This window comes from Felis catus, chromosome E1, assembly GCF_018350175.1.
Source record: "Felis catus isolate Fca126 chromosome E1, F.catus_Fca126_mat1.0, whole genome shotgun sequence".
Classification (NCBI taxonomy): Eukaryota; Metazoa; Chordata; class Mammalia; order Carnivora; family Felidae; genus Felis; species Felis catus.
Genome location: NC_058381.1, coordinates 60,418,352 through 60,430,582, shown reverse-complemented (window position 1 = coordinate 60,430,582; position 12,231 = coordinate 60,418,352). Strand labels below are relative to the sequence as shown.

Sequence of the window (12,231 nt, the reverse complement as noted above, 5' to 3'; positions counted from 1 at the left end):
ACCAGGCCTGGAGCCCACCCCCGTGCTGTAGGCACCACAAGGAGCCCACTCTCCCCCTTCCCTGGGTGAGCGGAGCCGAAGCCAGTCTTGCTGCGTGGCCCTGGGGACTCCTAAACTGTCCTTTGTGTTGCTGGGGCGACTGGTCTGTGAGGTCTTTACAGGGTCTGGTCTAGGGGCTTGTGGGGGCCGAAGCCCTCTCAGCAGTCAGATGTGAAGAGCGGGCTGGGGGAGGCCGGAAGCCGGCCACCCCTGACTCCAGCCCCTCCCGGCCCCTGCCGCTGGGACCACCTGGCTAGACTCCCTCCCCCTGAGCCCACGGGGGCCATCTTTGGGGACGTACAGGGGTCAGCTCAGCCGCACCCTGCCTGTCTGTCTCCTGCACCTGCCTCCGGGGCTGGGAGCCAAGCGGTGAAAGCAGAGCTGCCCGGCCTGGGCCCGGGCCAGCCGTGGCGCCCTCTTCCTCATTGTAGCGTGTGCCGCTCGGGCCTCCCTGGGGAACGGGCCCGGGGCCACGGGCATTTCCAGCCAAGCCTCCGGAGCCTTGCCTCGGCCTCGTGGGTCCCGGATGCTCCGGCAGCACCCCTTCGACCCTCTGGAGGCCATGACGGGCCCCCCACTGGGGGAAAGGGCCTGGGGCTGGGCGTGTGTGGGCCCCAGGGAGCGGGGAGGGCAGACAAGACCCAAGAGTGCTTCCTCCGTTCTCCAAGCCCTGGGCAGCACCCTTGGAGGCACATGCAGACACTGGGGAGACAGACAGGGTTACATGTCCCTTCGCGGGGGCCAGAGTGGGATTCCGGGAGACAGACCTGGACACAAAACCTCACAATAGCTCGGTGCATGCCGTGGGTTGGTCAAGTGAGGCTGGTCTTGGCCCTCCCTGGGGGCTGGCATCGTCCATCTCTGCGACCCACACGCATTGAGGGGGCACCAACTGTGTGCCTGGCTGGGCTGTGTGCCAGGTACCCACTGGCAGGGAGACGTATCCTCCCCCCAGAGATAGTGCCCACATGAGATCTTCCCAAGCCCCGGGGGCCCGGGCCTAGCCGCGATGCCAGGGAAATGTCCGTGGTCTGGGGGTACAAGCCATGATGCTGTCCACACCTGTTCCTCGCTGGATCTCACTTTGTGCCACCTCCCAGGGCTTTGGGAACACCCATGGGACACGTGCCCAGCAGCACTGCTCAGTTCATCTGTGGGGGGGGGCCCTGCGGGGCATGCCCAAGGTCCCCCCAACTCCCAGCTCTGACGGAGCGCGGGATGCCTGATTAGCACCAAGGCCTCATTAGTGCTGACGGGTGCTGGCAGGGTGCTCACGGGCGTCACGTGCCCAGCGGGAGGGCGGCCAGCTGCCAGGTGCTAAGTGGGCCTGGCTCCAGGAGGCCTCTTGGTGGCGGGGCCAGAAGTGGCTGTGGCCTCTCAGTTCTGGGGCCCTACAGCCCGAGGTGGGCATGGGGTGGGGCTGCCTGGCACTGACCCAGAGTTTAAGCCAGGGGTGACCTTTCAGGCCCCAAAGGGACTCTTGAGAGGTGGGCCTCGGAGCCCGGGCTTCCTTGGAGGCAGGTAGTTTGCATGGATCTACCCTCCACCCCCCCTACGGCCCCAAGGCCCAGATGCCTGCCGGGGGTCACGGTTCCTTTCCGGATCCCCTGTGAGGCTCTGGCACACAGTAGGTACTGTGAATGTTTGGGAAGGTCTGGACCTTGTGTGATGCGCCGAGACCCTGCAGCACGCGCACCAGTGTGGACGTTGTGTGTGCAGGTGCCCGCGGACGGACGGACGGGGCGGGGCAGAGTGAGCCGCGGGCAGCTGCTGGGCCAGCCCCGGCCCCGGAGATGCTTCCCTGGACCCCAGCCTCAGGGCCCACTCATGGCCGCCCGGAGGGTGATCAGGCTGCGTGCAGCACAAGGGAGTCGGTTTGAGACTCCCTGTGAGCGCCTGCGGTGGGCTGGAGGTGTCCTCGGGCCACGGGGAGCACTCCTCACGGAAACACGTGCCACCCTGTGGCCACGCCCCCTGCCAGAGGGTGTCCACACAGCCACCGTCTGGGGGCACACAAGGTCTGGGGCCTGTCCAGGATGCCCTCAGGGGCCTCCAAAGCCCCCTGACCCCGCTCACCTCTGAAACTGCCCTCCTGGGGGGTGGGGGCGCGTGCCCCCCGTGTGTGTCCCTTGACCTGGGTTTTCATCTGCGACCTCCGGACGAGGCCCCAGGATGGATGTCAGCCCGACTGCTGCACCAGCTGCAGCCCTGTGTCACTCGAGGACAGGTGCCTTTCCCTCATGGGTGCTTAAGGGCTGTTCGTGTGAGCGGCACCCCGCGCCCCCTTCAGGGAGTGGCCAGCTGTAGACGGACAGAGCTGGGCGGACCCTGCTGCGGAAGCCGGGCCTGCAAAGCAGGGATTGCCTCAGCTCTGAGCTCCCAGCAGACAAGCTTGGGACAGATCCCCCGCCGCCGGCCCCACTTAGTGAGGTCGGGCTGTGGCCAGGAGCAGAGAGGGCCTTGAAGCCCCCGGCCCCTGGCATCGACCCCGGAGATCTCAGGAAGCCGTCCCTTCCCTGGGATGCTGGGGGGTGGCTTTGGAGGGCCTCCCTCCCCAACCCCGTCGGGCCCCTCCCGGGGCAGCCGGGAAGAGGACTCTCGGTCGTACGTATCTAGACCACTGGCCTTGGATGCGCAAGGCCCGCCCGGGCTCCTGCCGGCACGCGGCTTGCTGCCATGGCGACCGGCGCGTGTACCAGGCCGGGTGCCCGGGCAATTCGGATGCTGGTGGCGTGAGCTGGCACAGGCCCCGTGTGTGTACAGGCCGGGGGAGGGGGTGGGTCCCCACTTCGGCTGGCCTGGAGCCCTGGAAATCGGGAAACGGCCCAGGACGGACACCGGGGCAGCCCTACCACCTGAGGGACCTCCACGGGCCACACCTGTCCCGGACCCGGGTCTCGGGTCCCTTGCTAGAGCAAGGCCGGTTGTGCCCTCCCCGCAGGGCAGTGAGTCTCTGGGAATGCCTTCCAGGAAATCCCCAGCGCCCCACCGGCTCTCCAGTGCCCCCGCCTCAGCCCCGGGACAGTTGCTGCTCTGGTTAGAGTTCCTGTCCTACTCGGTTCCGGGCACCGTGCCCTCCGGGGGCCAGGCCACTCCGCCAGGCCCCCTTCTGGTCCCGGCCCCCCCAGGCGAGGCGAGGCGAGGCAAGGCGAGGCGAGGGCTATCCCGCTGGCCTCGAGGCTGCTGGGCCTGGCCCAAGGCCCTGATTTTCATGCTCCCAGCCCCAGCATCTGTTCCTGGGGGGGCCAGCTTGGCAGGCGCCCCAGGCCCGGCCTCCTGCATGGTTCCTGAAAACAGGCCCAAGGCTCGGTTGCCTCATGATTCTTTCATGGTGGAGTTCTGCGGCTCTGGAGCTCCATTTACACGGGCGGGGCCTGGGTTGGTTTACGGGAGGCCTGCGGGCGGTTTAGGGTGACAGGCTCCCTTCTGCAGGGCAGAAAGGACAGGGCAGTCCTTGGGATGAAGAGTGTGGGGAGGGGGCCAGGGGGCGCCCGCCCGTGTGCTGCCTGCTCCCCATGAAAGTCCAGCCCCCCGGCCTTGCCCCTCCCCCTCAGCCCTACCCCAACCCCCCTCCTCCTGAAGGCAGGGCAGCTACTGAAATACTGGTTTTCATGGGCTCCTCTCCGGCGTGCGCCCCCCACCCCGACCCCCCGAAGTGGAGAGCCGCTGTCTGGGTAGGAAGCCGGTGTGGTCTCCCGGCTCGGCTCTTGTCTCTTGTCTCTTGTCAAATCGTACAAGTCCTGGGGAGGGGGCGGTTATTTCTGGAGGGGTGTAGGGAGAGAGAGAGAGAGAGAGACCTCTGAGCCCGGCCAGAAGTCCAGGGCTCCCGCAAGGCTGAGCATCCCTGAAGGGACCATGAGGGCAGGACTGCGGGCCTCTCAGCAAGTCCAGATGCCCTGTGACCACTGCTGTCTTCCAGCACCCAAACCCCAGGGCCTTTGCATATTTCTGGAACTGGAAGGGAGCACTCACGAGAATATCTGAGAGTAAATCCCTGGCTGCACGGGGCTCAGAATCAGGACCAGATCAAGTCCAAGAAGCGACGGGGGTAATTACCGTCCACCTGGGCTTCCAGACACACACCTGGCAGGGACAGTCAGGAGCCCGCGACTCTGAAGGTGACCAGGGCAGCCCGGCACTCTCACACGCGGCCACGCACACACAGCAAGACGCAGACACACATGCACATAGCTGCCATCTGTCCGCAGAGGCTCAGCCCACACCCCGCACGCCGACAAGCACAGACACACAGTAAGTACCTACTGTGTGCCTGAAGTCTCGCCAGAGAGCCAAAAGGACTTATGGGACCAAACAGCAATGGACCATTTCCTCATCCTACCGTGAGAAAAGCCACGCACGTGCCCACCGTCCTCTGTCAGATGGCTCCCAGGGGCATCATCAGCTCGGGCCTTTGTGCTGGTCCACTTTTTGTAAAACTCTCCGCACCTTTGGGTGATGCTCTAAGTGGCGAGAGAGTAAGACAGGGATCGTGGGGATATACTATCTGACTTTATGGCAACTCAATGACATAGGTGATCCGGGGTTAAGTCACTGTTGGGACAGCCGTCATTAAAACATATGTTGTGGCTTAGATGAACGTGTCCTATTCACGTTAAATCGCCTGGCTTTGATCACTGCACTGTAGCTACGTGAGACAATGTCCCTGTTCTCAGGAAAAACACACTGAAATATGAAGGAGAAAAGGGCGGGATGTCTGAGGCCAACTCCCAAGCTGTTGAGAAATGAGAAGAGAGAACAATGAGGCAAGTGTGGGAAATGTGAAAACAGTAAGTGTGAAATTATCTCAAAACAAAAAGGTTAAAAAGTATAATAACTAGAATAAAGAATTCCATCACGGGGTCAGAAGAAGGCAAAGAAATGTCCCAGAGAGTTGGGGGGGGGGGGAAGCAGAAACAGGAATAATGTTAAAGGACTCATCTGAGAGGTAAGACGCCCAATAACAGAAATCCCAAAACAGAAATGCTGAAAAAAATAAAGCAGGAAAGAAACAAACTGTGATAGAAGGGACACAAGACATTTCGACGTTTCACCAGAACCGAAGGGTACTGAGTGGCAGGGCCTAGAAGTGGTCCAGACAAAGAGACTTCACCAGAAGCACACCCAGAGAGCTCAGATCAGCAGAAACAGAGAAGCCTAAAGCTTCATAGAGAAAACACAAAACAATCCTGAACATTGGATCAGGATTCAAATGACACTCATTCCCGAAAAACAACAGCATAAACAAGACACAGAGTCAAGACTTCAAAATCCAAAGGGAACATTTTCTTTATTATTATGGTTATGTTTAGTTAATTTTGAGAGAGAGAGAGAGAGAATGTGAGCAGGGGAGGGACAGAGAGAGAGGGAGACACAGAATCCGAAGCGGGCTCCAGGCTCCGAGCCGGCAGCACAGAGCCCGACGCGGAGCTCGAACCCACGAACCGTGAGATCATGACCTGAGCCGAAGTCAGATGCTCAACCGGCTGAGCCACCCAGGCGCCCCAAAGGGAACATTTTCAACATGGATTTTCCTCACTCCCCAAACTACCCTTCCCAGGTAGGGTAAAATACAGGCCTGTGCAGGTACCCCGCCCTGCCAGGGGGCCCACCAAACTCCGTCCACCCTGGCGTAAAGCTGGGCCTGGAGAGAGGGGTCTGGGAAGGTGCTCAGCACAGCTAAGCTGCAGGTTCGCTCCGGGTGCTTATGGGTAGGGGCCCCTCCTGGGGGTGGGCTCCCGCAGTCCCCCGTGGTATGGTGGGGCCAACCCACCCGTCACCGAGGGAGGTGGAGGTGTCCCGAGTGCCCAAGAGCATCATCTGTCTTTCCTCGCAGTATGCTGTCTCTGCACCCCCCACCCCCCCACTCCACCTTCAGGGCGACCTCTGTTCCTCCGCGCTACCCCACCCCAGGGCATTCTGTGGCTCCCCACTGCCCTAGTGGGGCACTCCAGCGCCTGCTGCCATCTTCCTGGGGCTAGCCCAGCTGCTCACAGCCCTGGGAGGGCCCCTGGACAAGTGGAATGGACTCACCCCCTCTGTCCTCCAACACGGGCGGGCCTCCCATAGCTAGCAGGGTGAGTAAAGAGTTGGCTGTCTCCAGGCCCCACCTTTCCGGCCGTGGGACCTGGGACTTGCCTCAGCCTCTGAGCCCCCATGTCATTCTCTCTGAATTGCTTATCATTGGCCGTCTGCCTGGGTGGCCTAGCTGTCAAAATAACCCAGTGTGCCCAGGAAGCAGACGGGGCATGGCTGCTTGGACCCCTGCGTCCCCATCCCCTGGGTACCAGCACTGTGTATTCCAAGAATCGGGTCCAGGTCTGTCCTGGCTTTGGTGTCCCCCTGTGGCCGCTGTCTGTTCCTGGACAGAAGGTACCTGGGCATCATGGTGGGCTGGCCCCGTCTGCCTGAGTCGAGGCCCCGGCCCTCCCCCTTCCGTTGCCTTGGGTACCGGCTGACCCCAATCCCACCTTCTCTCCCTGAGTCGGCACTGGTTGAGGTCACCGGCCACTCCCCTCACTCTCTGGCGGCAGTGACTCAGCGGCTGGCCCGCAGTGCCGGGCGCCTCCCCAACCCCGTCAGTGGCTGTAGGGGTCCCTCCCTGCGCTGGGGAGGGCTCGGCCCACCGCGTAGCGGGGAGAGGGCGGCGCAGACCGGTGCAGCCTGGATTTCTCGCTAAGCCCCAGGCGCCCAACCCCGCTAGCGGGACCCACCTGGCGGCCCACCTGGGAATCACACCGGGCCCGCCTCGGAGCTGGGCGCCGTCTCCTGGCCCAGGCCTTCAAGTTCGCTGCCCCTCGGGGGTGTCCCGATTCCCAGCCCGTGGCCCACCCGGAGAGGTGCGCGCTGATGCGGGCCTAGGAATCAGGGTGCCGCGCCTGCCCGCACCCCGCCGAGGCAGAGGAGACGCGGGGGTGCGGCGGCCGGCTCCGACGCCAGGTCTGAGGGCCGCTAACAGCCGGAGCGCAGAAGGGCTGCGGGCGGCCCCTGCGCGCATCCCCGGAGACGGTGCGGGTCTGGACAGGTCAGGGCGCCCCCGGGCTCCAGCCCCAGCTTGCGCGGCCTCTGGGCTAGCCTCTTCCGCGCTCCTCGGCCGCCCTCTGGATTTCCGTGCGGGGGTCACTTGAGTCCCCCAAGGGCGCGGGGACTCGGCTCCCGGAGGCGAGGCCGGGCCCAGGCGCGGGGAGGGGCGCGCGAGAATTTGTGGTCTCGTGGCCGGGCACCGCACCCTGTCCATAACGACACGCGGCCCCACCCACCGGGGGGGGGGTTCCTCGGCTCCCCCGAAGCGTCGGGCCCTCGCCCCCCCATCCCGCCCCGCCCGATACCCAGCCAGCAGCCAGGAGGGTGGGCGGGGCCTGGCGGGGCCACGCCCACGCCTCGCCGGCCAGGCCCCCGCGCGCCGCGCAGCCTTCCCGGGAAGTCTGGGCGGAGGAGCGAGGGCGCAACAAGCGGTCGGGTGACCGGTCCGGAGCCCTGGCTCGACCCTAGCCTGGCCCACTCTGTCCACGCCCCCTGCAGCCCTCGAGACAGTGGCGGGGAGGACGGGGCACCCAGGGCAGCCGCCTCCTGCCGGTGTCCCGCCCTGATCGCCTCCATGCCCTCCGCCTCCGCCGTTAGGGACACCTGCCGCGCGGGGCCCTGGCCCAGTGGGGAGAGCTCGGCCGGCCGGGCGCGTTCCCCACAGGCCGGGGCCAGAGCGGGAGGTGCGGGTGAGCCCGCACTTTTCTCGGTGCCCTACCCCACCACTTCAGCACTGCCCCCTGCAGCCCTGCGAGCCTACCAGCCGGGGTAGGCCGACCCTTCCCTCTCAGCCCTAGAGCCATATCCCGGAGTCAGGGTAGGGGACAGCTCGCCCAGCCCCCCTGTGACGGTCCCTCCGGGGCTGCTCCGTCTTCATTCTTTCTGCCGCCGTTCAGGCGTCCTGCAGCCACAAAGGTGCCAGGCGTTATTCCGGTCGCAGGGGACACCAGTTTCACCATTGTTCCCCGGGGAAACTCTGGGGCAGAGGGTGGGGGCAGACAAACAATGAATAACCAGTATTCAGGGAGGAGGTGGGGGACTGGACCTGAGGCCAGGGCAAGGTCTGGGGGCCTGCAGGGCAGTGGCGGCCAACCAGAGGAACTTGTAGAGGAAGAGCCAGCCAGCAACTGAGGTTGGAGGGCAGTGAACAAGAGAGGCAGTAGGTGAGGGGTTGGGGGGGCGGTCAGGCAGGGCCACCAGAGAGCTTCCGGCACGAGGGTAAGGGCTCAGGCTCTGTCTCGAGGCAGTGGCAGGCCCGGGGAGCAGAGCGAGCTGATTTGCAACATGGATCCCGTGGAAGCAGGAGGCGGGCAGCCCGGCTGGACAGACAGCACGGCAGGTCAGGGGCGTGCGGATGTGCCGTCGCTGGTGGGCACCTGGTGTCTGGCTTGAGCTGCGTGCGGAGGCGGGGCTGTTGCGAAGCAGCCGGAGGCCCGGACTCCTGGGTTGAATCCTCGGGGTCCCGCCGCAATCTGTGGGTGCAGCTCCCGGAGAGTAAGGGCCGTGCAGAGACCGAGCGGTGATCTCTTGGGGAGGCAGCTGTGAGGCGGGCCCACGGTGCGTCCACGACATAATTTTTCTTGGCAAAGGTGACGGGCGGCAGACGGACCACTGCTGGGCCACGGTATCGGGCCCCGCACCCCCACCCTGTGGTATAGGGAGCGCTGCCACTCTACCTGCTGAGGCCCAGGAAGTGAGGCCTGGAAGAGTGCCCTCAGAAGCAGAGCCAGGAGCCAGCTGCTCCATCAAAGGCCGCTGCTCCCAGGAATCTTGGGTCTGATACACAGAGGCGCCGACTGAGTGTTTCTTAACCAAAACTTGAACACCGAGACGTCAAAGCCCGAGGCTGAGAAAACTGCAGTGAGGCCTGGGGCGGAGGGAAGATTCACCTCCCAGTGGCCTCCGGTCCCTAGACCTGTCGTCTAGTGCAAGAGGGCCGCCAGCCTCAGAGCCTCCGATGGGCTGCACGACTAGCCCACCTCTTTACAGAAGGAGGCGGCGGGAGGTCACAGCTGGCACAGGCTGAGCCTGGCCCAGAACCCAGGTCCTGACTCCTCGCCCAGTGCTCTTCCCGGGGCCTCCTTGGCTCCTGCTGCATCAGGATGGGGAGACAGAAGCTCTGATAAACTCCACGGGGGCCCACCCGGCTTTGAAATGCCTGGAACCCTCCTCTGCTGGAGCAGTGGGTAAGGTTAAGGAGGGAGGGGCCCAGGGACTCTTGGCCTGGCTGTCCCTGTACACCTGTCTCTCCACACTGCGTGTGGGGAGCGTACCCTGCAGTCCTGTTTTCCCCACCTGCAAAACGGTATGGTTTCAGGGCACCTCCCCAGGCACATGCAGAGGCCTGGTTCACAGCTTCCGGCTGCAGGACCAGCGGCGGTGATAAGCCGGCGGCGCCTGGCTCCCGCGCAGCGGTGCACGTGACCAAATGGCCAGCCACCAGAAGGCTCTGCAGGGAGAGGATCTGGAGCCCCAGCTTCCAGGTGTGCCGCAGCAGACACGGTGCCCTCAGAACGGCCCCCACTGGGCACGAGGCCAGAAGTATGTGGCCCTGACCTTGCCCTTGGAGTTGAAACTCAGGCGCAAGCAGGCCACGCCAGCAGGAACTTGGCCTTGTCTACCTCGGCAGCCCTCAAGACCACTGTTCCCGACAGAAAGACAGACAGACATAGCCGCCCAAGCCTGCCCTCCTCTCCACGGGAGACTGCCCAGCGCCCCGCAGACACAGGCAGAAGAAGAATCATCCTGCCTTTGATCTGTCCACAGGCCTGGGAGAACCAGACAGGGACCTACGGGTAGGGAAACTTTGCTTTTCCTTAGATGTTCTAAAATGAAGTTTTTATTATAATCTTAGATTTACAGAAGAGTAGCAAAGATTGCGTGAGCTTTGCTGTAGCCTCCCCACTCAGTTTCTCTTAAGGTAACAACTTACACAGGCGTGGTTCAGCTGTCACCGCGAGGAACTTTGGCACTTGGTATTAAACTCCAGACTTTACTCGGATTTCACTGCTTCCTCCGCTGCCTTCCTTTTTTGTGTCCCAGGATCCAAACCAGGATCCCACGTCGCATTTGCATGGAGAAGGCAAGGCATTCCTCGCAGGTGGGAATGGCCAGGCCAAAGGCTGGGGGCGCCGACCCATCACCAAGTCACCTGCCCTGTGTGCCTGACAAGTAATGACTAGTTGGGAGGTGGCTAGAGGTGGGAGGCTAGCAGGGTGAGGAGGGGGTGCAGGTGGGCTGGTGGCCACGCTACCAAGTGCAGAAGTCCTGGGGACCATCCCTGAAGACAGCAGGGAGATGACAGCGACGTGGGGTTGCCAGGCAGTGCCCAGGACCCGGAGGCAAGGCCTCGAGCTAAGTCTCAGCCCCACCACAGTTACCTGCAAGGTGACCCCACCTCCCCGTCCCGCTATTTCCTCAGCCATTAAACGCATGGAAGATAAAATGAAATGCAGCAAAGTCACAATAAATCGCCCAAAGCCAGCACTGAGCTAGGGAAAAAAAAAAAAAAAATCACATCATTTCTCTGAGGCCCAAGTTTCTGTCCTCAAGATGGAAAGGACACACCCGCTTCTGGGCAAGGGCGCAACTGCTGGCCCTCTCCCTCCTCCCCAGAGCTTCCCCGCTCGCCCGAACCAGGGGCTGCCGCGTCCGCGCGGTCCCCTCCCCAGGGACGCCGGGCCCTCTCCCGCTCCAGGCGGGGTGGGGGCGGCCCCGAGCTTCCAAGTGCACAGCCCTGAGGTGACCTTGGGCGAGGCCTCGTACTGCCCGGTTGCAAAACAAAAAAATCACGGCACAGAAGGCGGCGCTCCCCCGTCCCCCCCCGCCGGGGTCGGCGGGCCCAGTTCTACCTGGGGCAGGGCTCCTCCGCGTCCACGTACTCCCGGCTCCCGGCGGTGCTTCCCAGAAGGGCCGTCACTCCCCTCCTCCCCCGCCGGGAGGCGACCCAGCCCCGCATCCCCCGCACCCCCTGCAACCGCCGGACCTGGGGGGGGGGCGCGGGCACGGGTAGCCCCACCCCCATCCTCGGGGCCGCGCGGGCAGCGGAGCTGTGGGGTCGCGGGCGGCCGGGGGTGGGGACCGGGGGTGGGGGCGGGGGCCAGCCGCTGCCCCCTCCGCTCCCGCCCCGGCCGCCCGCCACCGCCCCTTTGTTCCGCCGGCCAATCGGCGGCCTCCTTGACTAAATAAGGCGAGGAGCGCGCCCGGCGCCCCCCGTCCGTTACTTCCACCCCCGCCCGGCCGGTGACTCAGGGCCGGCGGCGGGCGGGGACGGGGCTGCCCGGGCCGCGGCTTCCCGGGCGGCGGGCGGGGCTCCCGCGGCGCCGAGATCGCCTAATATGGCCGCACCGCGCCGCGCGCGCCGCCGCCCCCCGCCGCTCACCTGCGGCCGCACCTTGCCCCCCCCCCCCCCCCCCGCTACCGCCTGCCCAGCCGGTGACACGCCGCGGAAGAGGAAGTGGCGCCCCGCCCCTCCCCCCGGCGCCGCGAGGGTGTGGGGGGGGGGACGTCGGGGCTCCTGGGCCCCGCCCCGCTAACCTCCACGACCCCGGGGCCGGGCACCCGGCGTCCCGCGGACTGCAAGGTGCGGAACGAGGAAGGGGGGCGGGGACCGAGGTCTGTGGATCTCCGCTCCCTCCCCGTCTGTTCCCAGAAGTGGCCGCCCCTTAAACACACCAGACAAAGGAGCTCTAGAGGGAACTGGCGTTGGAGGAGGGGCAGGTGCCCCCCCAGCCCGAGTCAGAGGCCTGGACGCCTTCGCGGAGTGGGCGGACCCAGGACGTGGAGACCTCCCGCCCTTCCCACCTTCCCCGTGGCCTGTGCGTGACACCTTGGGACCCCCAAGTGGAAGCCCTCCTCGCATCTCTGACACCCCCACCTGAGGGTTGAGCAGGCCGTGATTGTGCCCAAGGGCGCGAATAAGGATAGGTTTTACGGAGGCCAAGCCCCGGGGTTCTCTCATGGGTGGGGCACACACCTGATGGACAGCAGTCTTGCCCTGCGCCCCCAAAGCGCCCGGGAGTCGGAGACCCAGCTAGGCCTGTGGCCATAGACAAGGCCTTGGCGTTCGGGAACCGCAGTCCTCAGGTGAGCTGGACAGCTGCCTTACCTTCTGGGCCTAGCGTCCTTAGCCACAGATGTGGCCACCAGTTCAGCTCGCTGGGCTCTTGGGGC

At 64.7% G+C, this 12,231-nt stretch overlaps 1 long non-coding RNA gene across 1 annotated transcript; it reads right to left on the bottom strand.

Annotated features, from left to right (window-relative positions):
- Positions 1-9,880: 9,880 nt before the first annotated feature.
- LOC102899195 lies at positions 9,881-11,429 on the bottom strand. The gene is made up of 2 exons (XR_002149449.3): positions 10,911-11,429; positions 9,881-10,223 (listed from the first exon to the last, which is right to left on the bottom strand). It is a non-coding gene; the product is annotated as an uncharacterized LOC102899195 (long non-coding RNA).
- Between the last annotated feature and the right edge of the window lie 802 nt (positions 11,430-12,231).